This window comes from Argopecten irradians, unplaced genomic scaffold (assembly GCF_041381155.1).
Source record: "Argopecten irradians isolate NY unplaced genomic scaffold, Ai_NY scaffold_0285, whole genome shotgun sequence".
Classification (NCBI taxonomy): Eukaryota; Metazoa; Mollusca; class Bivalvia; order Pectinida; family Pectinidae; genus Argopecten; species Argopecten irradians.
The window spans coordinates 24,225-36,871 of record NW_027187752.1 but is presented as its reverse complement, the minus strand read 5'-3'; positions in this window follow the sequence as shown (position 1 = coordinate 36,871).

Sequence of the window (12,647 nt, the reverse complement as noted above, 5' to 3'; positions counted from 1 at the left end):
AAGAATGATGTGAATATATATATATATATTATGTATGAATAATTTCTGTGATAAAGAAGCCACCACAAAAGACAACATTATCTGTATTACTATATACATGTTAGATATATATTCTGGTAATATGCTAATATATATTAATTAGAATATTATAATGGAAAGGGGCATAAATAAATGGAAAAAAAGAATGGAATGTTTACTACAGGGAATACACTTGACATTTAATACAGTGCAAGCTAAGGCAGGTGATTATGTTATGAAAGAAATGGATTATATTCAATAGCCACAAAGCAATGAAATAAGCATAAGTAAGCATATATTTCGCATACATCTATACTTACAAAACCGCCTGACAAAATAAAAGATCATACAAATAAATACACACACAAAAAAAAAAAAAAAAAAAAAAAATTACCTATAATGAAAATCAATTTTAGATCTAGCTGGTGGACTACAGAATTTTCCTAAATATATGTTATTCCAGCATCATATTGGTTTGATTGGATGCACATCATCAGTTGTCATAATTCCATTTCCACTGAACTTAAAAACTTACCTCTTCTCCGAAAATGGGAGGGATGCTAATTACAGCGAATACTGTACCTATATGTACAATTGTACATTATAATAATTACCCAGTAAGGATTTCAGCCAAAAAGAAAAAAACAACTTTACTGGTCTTTCAACAAAAGACTAAGTAAGAACTTGACCCAGAAATTGCTTGCTTAATATTGAGAGTCTGATTTCATAACATGTGCATTGGAAAGTAATTTGTATTAATTATGAAATTTATATACCCAGTATTTATAAAAAAATAAGCATTTAATGTTTGACATAAGCTTTGTCTCTACCAACAATAATGTGACTTACTGGATTTATTGTACTAAGGTTTTAATTATTGATCAAACTCTGTTAAAATCATGTCATTGCTTGTTAAAACCTTAAAAACAAAATAAAATTATGAAATTAACTTTTCACAGTGACACTTACCTGCAAACTTCTTAGCTTGCCTCCTCTCAATCTCAGCAATCACTGCTGCAAAACAAAAACACCAAATAGTTACATTAATGATACAGTGTATCTTTTGGTTGACTTTGGTTGTTCAAAAACAAAATTCTGCTAAATCACACTTGAAAACCACAAGCATTCAATTACAATTATTAAATATCTGCAATCCTAAATTTTGTGTAGAGTAATTATAAAAATATCAAAGTTAAATTAGAATTTTCATAAAAGTGATATTAAGACTTACAAGGCTTAATCTTTCGCTCTGCTGTAACATTCTTGATTTTAGAGGCTAACACATGAGGTGGCAGGGCAGGTCCTTTCACGAGTGAAGATAACCTGGATGGTGTTGGCCTCTTCTGTTGTGTTGCCTCCCGGCCCTCAGGAAAGCTGCCTACATACCTTATGAAGGACTCCTTGTTTTTGCTGTTATGAGAGCTGGAAGATGTCTCGGATTCAGATGCAGACACGAGGTAGCCGGCATATCCGAGAGCATTCTCCAGCACCCACCGAAAAGTCTGACCTCTGTAATATAAAAAAATCATCATTAAGATATTTATCTCTAGCATCTACAATGTTCATTGAAGTGTTACAAAAATATTTATTATCTTCCTTGATTTCTCATAGAAAATTCTACCTCCTTATGCACATCTATAAACTGTCACTGCCAGCCATCATAACTATCATTTTTATAAGTATGGCCATGCCATCAGTTTTCTAATATCTCTTAACCATCTGTTGACATACAGACAGACACTATATTGATTACTTAGTCTATATACATATATAATAAAACTTAATGACCTTTCTCTAGTACTTTCGCCATTTCTTAATGGCTCTTCAGGAATATAAATGTTTACAGGTAGATCCTTGAGTTTTACTTTTTTGACACATATATAAAGATAGAGAAAGCTCCTGCAGCTCTGCCGCAGGTTTAATAAGATATAAGTGCAGCTCCGCCGCAGGTTTAATAAGATATAAGGATATAACAGGAGTTTGTTAAGCTAGTTTGTGAATAATACTTTTAAATACTGAATAACCAATGAAATTTTATGAGATCTGGAAGAATCTATATTCACAATAACTAGCCTGACAAAAGTTGTAATGATTATAAGATTTCATATCATGCATACTTCAAGGCACCAAATTGGAGAGTGTATTCCCCAAGGACATCTATGACATTTTCTGTGTCACCACCCTGCTTTCTTACAGCAGCTGCTGCAGCAGCTGCAACCATTCCTGGAGAAATAGGGGCAGTCCATCCTCTTTCCTTATTTTCCCTCTTCACTATGGAAGCTTGTACGGTATCTGAAAGGTTCAGACTTCCATCATGGTGTCTTCTGAAATGTGGTTTCATTTTCTGAAATAAAACAAATGCAAATGTATGAAGAACTATGTAACAATCAAGTATCAACAGTTTGATTATTCATTCATGAATTCAGTAAAAGTTAGCATTTTGAAGTAAACTTTCAACAAAAGTATCAAAATAGGGTTCAACCATCTTTGCCATGCATATGATATAAGTCTTCCCTTGTTTCAAACCATTGTAATCCATGGTAAAACAAAACGAGCATAACTCTTTAATGCTGAAGCAATATAAGTCCTCCAGCAGCCAGCCCCAACAACTTAAGATGCAACAATTTTATCAAATGAGTTATACAGTCTCCTCTAACTCGAACTTGCATTCCTGAATATCCCCTATTTGTCATAACTGATTTCATGGTTCTGACCATGCCCCAACCATATATAATCTTGGTAACAAAACCCTGAATAGCTCGAACTGCTATTAATCGAATACCCCTCATTCCTGGAACAGAATAGAATACCCCTCATTCCTGGAACAGAATAGAATACCCCTCATTCCTGGAACAGACACCCCTTCCCATCAAATACATAGTAACAAAACCATCTATTTGTTTTACCAGTGTCACACACAACTGCACCTACCAATTGAATAAAGATCACAGTCTTTGTTTATACAAATGTAGTGTAAAGCCATTGGATAATTACGGAATAACAGTATCAGCAACACCTAGTATATACCTACTCAATTGCCAGTTGTTAATAATTTCATTTGTATACTGGCCATGGTATTTCAGAAAATGCATTTAAATAATGTTTCTATTGCACGATTGCGGAGGTTGTGAATTTGAATGTAGACTGCTTTAATTCTTGTCAGCATTTTAAAATGTGCACTTCATTTAACTATTAAACATTATTGCAAAACACCGTCATATTTTTATTGTTGGATTTTTTTTTTTGTATTGAAATGTTATTGACATATTGTGACCAGTATATATATATATGTCTATTTCTGACTATAATTGATACCAACCTCTGCTGAGTCAAATACCCAGTATTCCTCAAACTATTGATATGGTCCACTGCATGCAGTTCAAGTTAAAGTAACTGTGAAACTTACTTATTCAACTTCTTTTTCCAATTCTTAATGAAATCCTCACAATTTTGCCTTAATGACTTACCAGTTATGACTAAGGTCAAATTTCTGTAGTACACAGAACTAATATAGGGCCAGCTCTGTGGTCAGAGTGAGACTGTTGTCCTCTAAACACATCTCAGATAGCACCTGATTCTTAAGATTGGGCAGCTGTAGCAATACCAGTCCAAGGGTAAACTAGCTAGCAGTACCAACTTGGATGATAATAATCCAAAGCTTTTGTTTGTAGAGGGCAATAAAGCCTTGTAAATAATATGAATATTATCACATTTACATTCACAATTCAAGTATATAAAATAAACCTAGAATAAGCCAAAGAAAAGGGATAAATTAAACCAAAAGTTAAACGTGACCATTATAACGTCACTAAGTGTTAACATGGTAACGTAACTAATTACTGTCAAAATGGCTGTTTCATCTTATGGAGTATATTGTTGTTGCGTGATAAATGGTTTTCCTGGTTTAACTAAACAATTTTAATACTACAAAGTCGCTAGGGTGGCCGACTGATACTATACGCTGCACAAATTTAGTATTAAGTCCATTAAAAAGGGAAATTGCAGAACCCTATAGTCTTTTCAACTCCCCTTTATGTCAGGGTTATATATATATGTGTACCAAACTTTATCAAAATCTGTCAAGTGGTATATGAGGAGTTCGCTAGACAGACACCCTAATTCCAGTATACCCTAGGGCCTATCTCGGGCCCCTCTCCCCAGAAAGTATAAAAAACACTCAAAATGAGTTTATAATGCTAATACATGCATTGAACTCTCTTCCTATGGAACCTATAGTCTATATAGAATCCAGAGCTTTGCAGACAATCATATCATAATGTGTGCTATATAAAATTAAAGATTGTCAGCAAATTAAGCGCTGCAGACATCAATGACCACAGATTCCATAAAGACACAAGTACAGGTATGCTTATTGAATGATTGTTTGGAAAAGTATACAGTTTTATATACCTACAGAAGATTATTGAAGGAGAGTTTTGAGGACCTGGAGGAGACACTGCAACCTACTGAGGTCCTGGCAGTCCTGTAGGTGATGTAAATGGATTTGTCAGGCACCTGGATGGTGGGCGTGTACAACAAATTACTAGTAATCAGCTGGTTACGGGATAGGTTGACTGTACGTAAATGCTGCAATGAGAACAAATCACATGTAGGGAAAACACCATTTGGCATCAATGAAACAAGACCATTAAAGAAAGAAAAATAAGCAGTATTTTAGTGTTATCATTAAATTAATGATTTAAAATATTAGTGTATGTAGCATAAATAAAAGTGCAAGTTAATTTTTTTTACAAAGCAAAAACAATTTTCTTTTGATATACATGTACATAAATCGATGCGTAATGATCTATTTTATTATTTTTTTTCTAGTGGTATGTCATTCGTATCCTTATTTTGTTGCCAACTTAGTTATCAAATTAATTTCAATGTACGACTTTCAGTTGATACCTCTTACCTGCTAGGTATTAAAGCACCAGACTGCTATATATACATACCTATCAGTTTAAGTCTGTTGTGAGACAAATCATATCGGCATAATTACCCAAGGGCTACATTCCCAAGGTCCTTCGAGTCCACTTTATGAAGATGTGCTGAAAATTAAATGGATCACATTGTACTTAAGCTTCCTGATTTATAATATGCATGCAGACACTGACAGATCATAAGAGAACAAGTCAATGAAGTCATACCAGGTATTGTTGAAACAAATTTATCACAAAACTGGCCAGTCCAGCCATGTCATAACTATCGTAAGACACATTTGTAATAACACTATCATGACATCACATGTAGTTTTGACGTCATATTATAAGCTAGGTATATGATGTTGCATCATTGTCTCAGTAGACGGAATATTGTTTTATATAGAGATGAAAGTTATCCAACGAGTTCAATAATTTGATATGCCACGACCATTTAGGCTCGTGGCATATCAAATAATTTAACAAGGCCTTTGGAATTCTCTGCTTGGCAAGGCAGAATGACTTGAGGTATATATATACATAGCCGCGCTGCCGTAGTTGCATATATAATTTTTTTGCTCAAATTGAAAGTAGAAATGTCCTATGCTATATTTTAATATAACATATATATACATATATAACTACGTAACAAAAGGAGTACTCATTAAGTTAACCAAAATGTAAGTTGTGGATAAAAAAAAATCAGCAGTAGTTGATCTCCTTCTGTACTCAGTTTCTCATGATACATTTATCTATTACATTCATATCATATGCCTTTTAACCTATAAGACGCATTATTATGTCATGATTAAGTTAAAGACTCGCAAATTAATGTAATATGGGATACAATGATTATGTCAGAGGCTTCGGTTTGGTTTTTTAAAGTTAGTTATACGCGCCAGGGTCATGTAAACATGTGCTAGGTTTTAGTACTCGGAGAAAACCACCGACCAGCTGGTCACGCCGGTCAGTACCTACTACCTGGCATCTGCCCCACATGAGAGTCGAACTCGCAACCCAGTAGTAGAGGTCTTGTGGTAATACGTTGGGACATCTACTCAACCACCACAGCCCCTTAAAAATTCAGAGGCATCACATGTTATAAAACATTGTTAAATACATGGGATGGTGAGCATTTATATAATTTCAACTCCTTCTCCAGAAAAGGGGAGGGATGCTTATAGGGGGAGGGGTGCTAATTACGGCGAATACGGTATATATATTTTTTTCTGGTTATGTAATCTATGTCAGGAATTAGCAAGGCTATGATAATATAAATAAATCAAGCGTCTGGCGAGTCAGGGGTGCATGAAAACTCATTTGTGTTTTGAATCTCCTTTCACATTTATCTGTCATCTATCTTTGATTAAATAATACATTTTAATTTCCTTTATGTCTTGTTACCTTTGATTTTTCTTGTAAATGTTGAAAAACAATGACCATAGAACACAAGCATGCACTTACAGACTTTCCCATTTGTCTCTGTATTATACCAAGTAGATTGAGAACGGAAGCTAGTTCATGTGTTTTGACAATATCTGTGTCATATAAACGCTTCAGACTATCGCCTTTATAATACAGAAACGCAGTAGTGATCTAGAGTGGTTTGTACTATAAAACAAAGCAAACACTGATGATAATTTCCTGAATTTCAAACTGCACCAAAATCCATCATATATGATATAATTTGGATATAGATTTCAGTTTGTTAAATATAAATCCGTTTTGGTTAAATTATACATCATCGCAAAATTGGCATTGACTGCTATAGCCTAGGTACAAAATATCTATCATTTCAACTACAAGTAAGAATAGGTAAGCCACATTAGTAGGCCTACTTGTACATTCTGCTTCTGGGAAATAAATTTAAATCAGTTAAAATAAACGGCTTCCCCTTTATATCAAGGGTATGCCAAGAATTAAGACCCATCTTATTGTTTAGTGTTTATTTCATGAAATTTGAGCAAACAAAGCTTGTAGTATGTACCTAGAAGCCTGGATTGAATATAAATATGTATTATTATCTGTAGCAGGACAAAAATTATGTCTTGCAATGTTATCAATGTCACTGTTTACTGTAACTAGCTTATACCCGGGTAAATATGACCTCCTCCTGTGATGCAAAGAAATCATGCTGGGCCACAACTAGGCCTATAACAGACTCAACACTTCGAATTCAAGTTCAAACACTTCCAGGATAGGCCTGACAATAGGCCCAATGGGTACAATCAGAAATATATATATATACATATTATTATATATGTTTCTGGTACAATCTTAATTATCAAAGATTCGTATTGATCAATCATAAATTAAGTATATTACCAATATCTCGGTCATTTCTATATATATTACAGAATTTCCTTTCAAAACAAAGATTTTATGATTTGCCCAGTTAGGCCTAGAAGTTTAAAAAAAACACTTTGAATAATTGTGTTTGTAACTGTGTTATAAATTCTATTTCTTTCTCATGAACCGTATCTAGATCTATCATTTTTTTGTTTACTGTATCTAAACAATTAAATGACTTAATTAACTTTATAATGTTCTGGCATTAATTGCTCAATGATAGGCCTATAAAAGTAGAGAAGAAAATGTAGCAAGATTGTTTAGAATATTAAACAATTTGAGTATTTATAAGCCAATTAATACCAATTAAAATAGGCTTTAAAATTAAAACCACTACTGAAGTAATTAAATGATATTAAATTTGGCAGATTTTACATGCTAATCAAATATGAAGAACGGAAATACTTTCCTAATGAGAATATAAAATCAATCAATGTCAATCGATATCGAGGTCTGGCCGTTGGCAAATTTGATTTAAATTAAATCATTAGGCCTAATCAGGTCTGTTTTATTGACAAAATGCACTATATTGTTAACTTATTACAAACTTATAACAGTAAATTCAGGTTGGAAAAGAGTTTTGTTGAAGTATATATTCCAAATATCTAATTAATTAAGCATGACTTACGACAGATTACACAAGCTGACCTAATTAATTAAGCGATCACGAGCTTCGATCAATTAAACGATCAAATGCAACGTTTTCTTAACAAAATATCACCTTTTTTTACATCACATATTAGATTAACACCTTGTGTGTAAAAATATACCACTTACCTATCAAGAAACCTATTAATTAAGCGCAGATTTCTAATTATCTAATGATCGAAATGTCGCTGTCACGCTGATCACCGCTTCGATCTGTATCATACTGATGGCGCGCTCAGCTGCCCATATGAATTTCCCTCCGCGCTTCTGATTGGTCAATTCCTGGTAGATTCTTGGTTAATTTCTGGTTACAATCCTGGCTGCTGGTTGGCTGAACCAACCAAGATGTAACCAAGAATAATCTCCAGTTATACGTGCTTGTGGTAGCGCTACCTTGAGGCGGCCGCATGAACAACGGGAGATCGTAACCGCAATTTAAACCTACTTTTCATGGCGCGTAATACAAAAATAGCAATTTTGCATAAAATTTTCGATTGTGTTTTTGTTTTTTTGGTCACCGATGGTCGATCAGGTCCATATCCCGCTACACTCCTCTCTCCTTTCTCGAAGTCTTCGCCCTCGAAGACATGCGAGACACTTCCAAACACCACCATCGTGGATTCCACCATCGGATTATTTAGTCATCGTGGATTATTTAGTTGAGCGCCAATACTGTTACAGTAGAGGAGAAAATGTAGTGGCCAGACCGGGATTCGAACCCGGGACCCTCCGAACACTAGCTGAGTGCTCTACCGATTGAGCTACCTGGTCACCGAAGATTTTATCTAAGTCTTTGCCTTTACCATGACCAAGGACGTAGATCTCACTTTTAAGTCCTTGGCCATAACTCACCATTAGAACGCCTGAAGATACAATGTACGTGTACAAATTAAGAAAACCTAGCTAGGTGGCCTTAGGTACTGAGGATGGCCCCCTGTGGATGCCCATGTGGATTACCTGTAGGGAGTCGAGGTTTCTGTCTCCATCAGGTGTCACCAACAGTTATGATTATTGGACCATGGCGCAGTATATACACTCAAGATAACTTGCAATTGTGAACCGAGTTCCGGGGATAATAAATGGTTTGGGTAGGCATAATTAATTTCTAACTGATACTTGTATAATGGGTACAATTTTGTATTTGATTGTCAGATTCAATTACTCGTGGTTCCAAATGGTCAACACAATTTGCCATGTGTATAAAGACCATTTGAATACAAAGACCATTTCTTTTTGGTCCATTGGGTGTTCTTATAGACAGTTTTGTTTTAATACTAACCGTATAGACAAAATATCTTGTCGAATTAATTTTCAAGGCCTTTTTGAGACACACAGTTGCATAATAAATAATATTTAACAAGAAGACTAAGAAAAAAGGATTATATAAAGTTGACCGCAATAAACACTTTGGCGAGCCGATGCCGATGTTTAAAAGACCAACCGAGATATATAAACTAACTAATTTACATATTCCTGTGTAGTGACCTATTTAGCTAATTGATACCTTTCGACAGACTATGTAAATATGTATGCTACAAATAATTACCCTAATTGTTGCGACGTCATTCATTTGTGACGTCACACATTTCGTTGTGTAGCAACGTCGTCAACTTCCGCTTTTCGCCCCAGAGGATAGCATCTATGGGAGGAGCTTTTTTACTTTGGGGGTTCAAGTAACATTCAAAATTGTAGCGATGAGTTTCTGTCCGTGTTTAAAGCCTGAGAAGAACACGTTTGATGAGTTGCTGGAAAAGACTCAAGGAGGATTCAGCACAAGCGAAGGAAGATGTGAGCTGATTGGATACAAGTATTGTGATAGGATCGACAAAAAAGAGATTACACTGAAGAAGGCTGTTCGAGATATCATTGCATATTCTCGGAAGTACAACAACAAACCTGATCAAATTCAATTATCATGGCTGGGTCTTCATCTTGCCCTTGGCTTATGTTACCAGTATCAGTCGATGGATAGGGTACAAATCCGCAGCATCTTAACGGAGATGTTAAAATTTAGCCATGGAATAGACTTGGGTCTCTTTATGAGAGATCTATTGCATTACGAAGACCCAACACTGCAAAATGAAGCGATTGCCAAGTCGATGTATGTTGTAGGTCATTGTGCGGGGTTCAAGGTGACCTTGACAAGAGAAAATCTTGGCGATAAAATATTCTTAGGGCCATCGCGGGTAGTTTACAAGGAGCTGCTACGAAAAAATACTGTACACTATTTTGATCTTCCAACGGGCCATCCTACGATGTCAATGTCAGCCAACCCCCCTCCTGAGAATTTCGTAGGACAGACATGCATGTACCAGGCTTGTGAAAATCTGAAACCAAAAGTGGTACTCGTTCTGCTCCAACATGGCGCGACTCCAATGGGACCACCACTGGACAAACTACTAGAAATTCTTGGAAGTCACCAGCTAGTAGTCGGAGCTCTTGGAGGGCCTCTAAAGATATCTGCACCCATAAATATTATACAGGAATGTTTGCAATATTGTCTGAGGGCAATTCCAAGACTAAATGTCAGTTTTGATGGCGAGACAGTGGCAGATCTGCGAAGAAAAGATAAGGATATCTATTTCTTGAAGAGAGAGGCGTGTTCATATATGCCTGACAACTGCTACAAGGACCCATCTATGCTCAAGCATTTAGCCAGGTTTACCATCAGAAAACTCCTCCATCAAAATGATCTGCTGCCATCCGGAATCAAGAAACTCCCAAAGATTACCAAAGAACTTACAGATTACATGAATTTACAATCCTAAATATACAGTCGATTTGAACAGCGAAACTCTTTATTGACCAAATGTAAAATTCCAAATCAATGAACATTTCATTCTGTGTTACCTGTTTTTAAATTATATATATATGGTTATTATCAACAAATCAATATTTGAATATTATATCATGCTATACATTTTGTTATAGAGCTGTATATACGAGTATGCGTATCTCATTTTTACCGGAACACTTATTTTATAAGCAATCTTTATACAGAGAAATAAATATTATAGATATTTTCAAATTCTTCGTAACATTTAATTTTTCCTACTTCATTTTTATCGATATGTTTTTTACGATTGGCTAATAGTCCCTAGAGGCATGTATCTGGCCGTGGTACGTCTTTACACGATGGCTGCATAGAAAACGAATATTGCGTGCGAAAACGCAATGCCAATGTGCGTGATGTAAGCGAAATAATATGGCGTGCAAACAAAATAATATCTGATATGTTATTTTATTGCGTTCACACGCGCACTATTACACGTGTATTATTTTGTTCGCATGCAATGATATTGCGTTTGGATGCCATAATTTCTTTCTTTTTCATCATTGTCATTGTCATTGTACCCAAATTCATACTGTATCCAAATTGATACCCTAATTGAGAAGATACCTAAAATATTTGTTTTGATAAAGTTTACCTCATTTCTCAGTGGTGATACCAAAGATGCAACATTTATTGATAATTACGTTTAGATTTACGCAACTATTCCTGTTATTTTCTCTGAAACATAACTTTGAAATCGATAACTCTGTCTGAAATGTGTCAATCCCTAGAAATGTGGCCGTGCGACAATTACTATTTGTATTATAACAGTGGGTTTTTTTTTAAAATTAATTACGTGCAAATTGCTTTTTGTATAGCGTTATTTACATCTTGATTTTTACAAAAAGTGTTACTAGATTCAAGTATCTTGTAACTTGATTGATACATTGATTTTTTTACAATCATTAAAAATAATTAATTGTGGTCTTATGACATATACACCACATTGGAACAATATAGGCTTAGGTGAATGCTACAGAAAACTGAATTTAAATCAATTAAATATCACACAAGTCATTACGTGGTCTGACGGAGGTACTCAATTAGCGTAGACCACTGTTGTGAAAACACTTTTACAATTTTTTACACATCATGTGACAAAACTAGAAATTTGACACATGTTATTAATCGTTCTAACAGTAAAAAAAAACCCCACGGTAATAACAAAAATAAAGCTTTAAAATAAAGTTTGTATGCTCTTTTTCCAAACAAAACAGAAAAAAAGTGAAGCACACAAAGCAACTAATGTCATATAAGAGAAATCTGCGTGTATTGGTATCAATTTTGGATGACGTTATTCCCAGTCACCGAATCCAAGGAAGAGAATATTAAAAACATTCCAAACCAACACTTAAAGATGATCCATCGCGACAGGGCATAAATGATATTCATCATTTGAACAATAATTGGTGTTTAATCGTGTAAATGTATGTCTAATTGACACAAAAAAAATAATATAAAATAATCTATTTTGCCATTGGTGCATGCATGCGCAATTAGTACTTCATTCCATATTATAGGATGTAGACTAGTGCAATGTAATTTTTTCGGAATGCAATATTAATCATATATTTCATATTTTTAACTTGAGGTAAAATTAGATGCTCAAACTTTTCAATTAAGTAACTTTTGTCAATGAAGAAAAATACTAAATCGTCTGCTCCTGTTTGTGATAGTGAAAAAAACCACCATTTGGCAGGCGGTGGAGCATCTTTAAGCTTTCCCACTTGTATGAAGCCCTCTCCCTTCAGAATTATATAACATGTATTAGTTACGTTTAGATTTTTAGTAGTTCGACACAGTACAAATAAGGGCGTAGTCTTCGCAGAGACTCGACTGCAGTCAGAGAAAAAAATTCGTTACCAATATTATTTCGT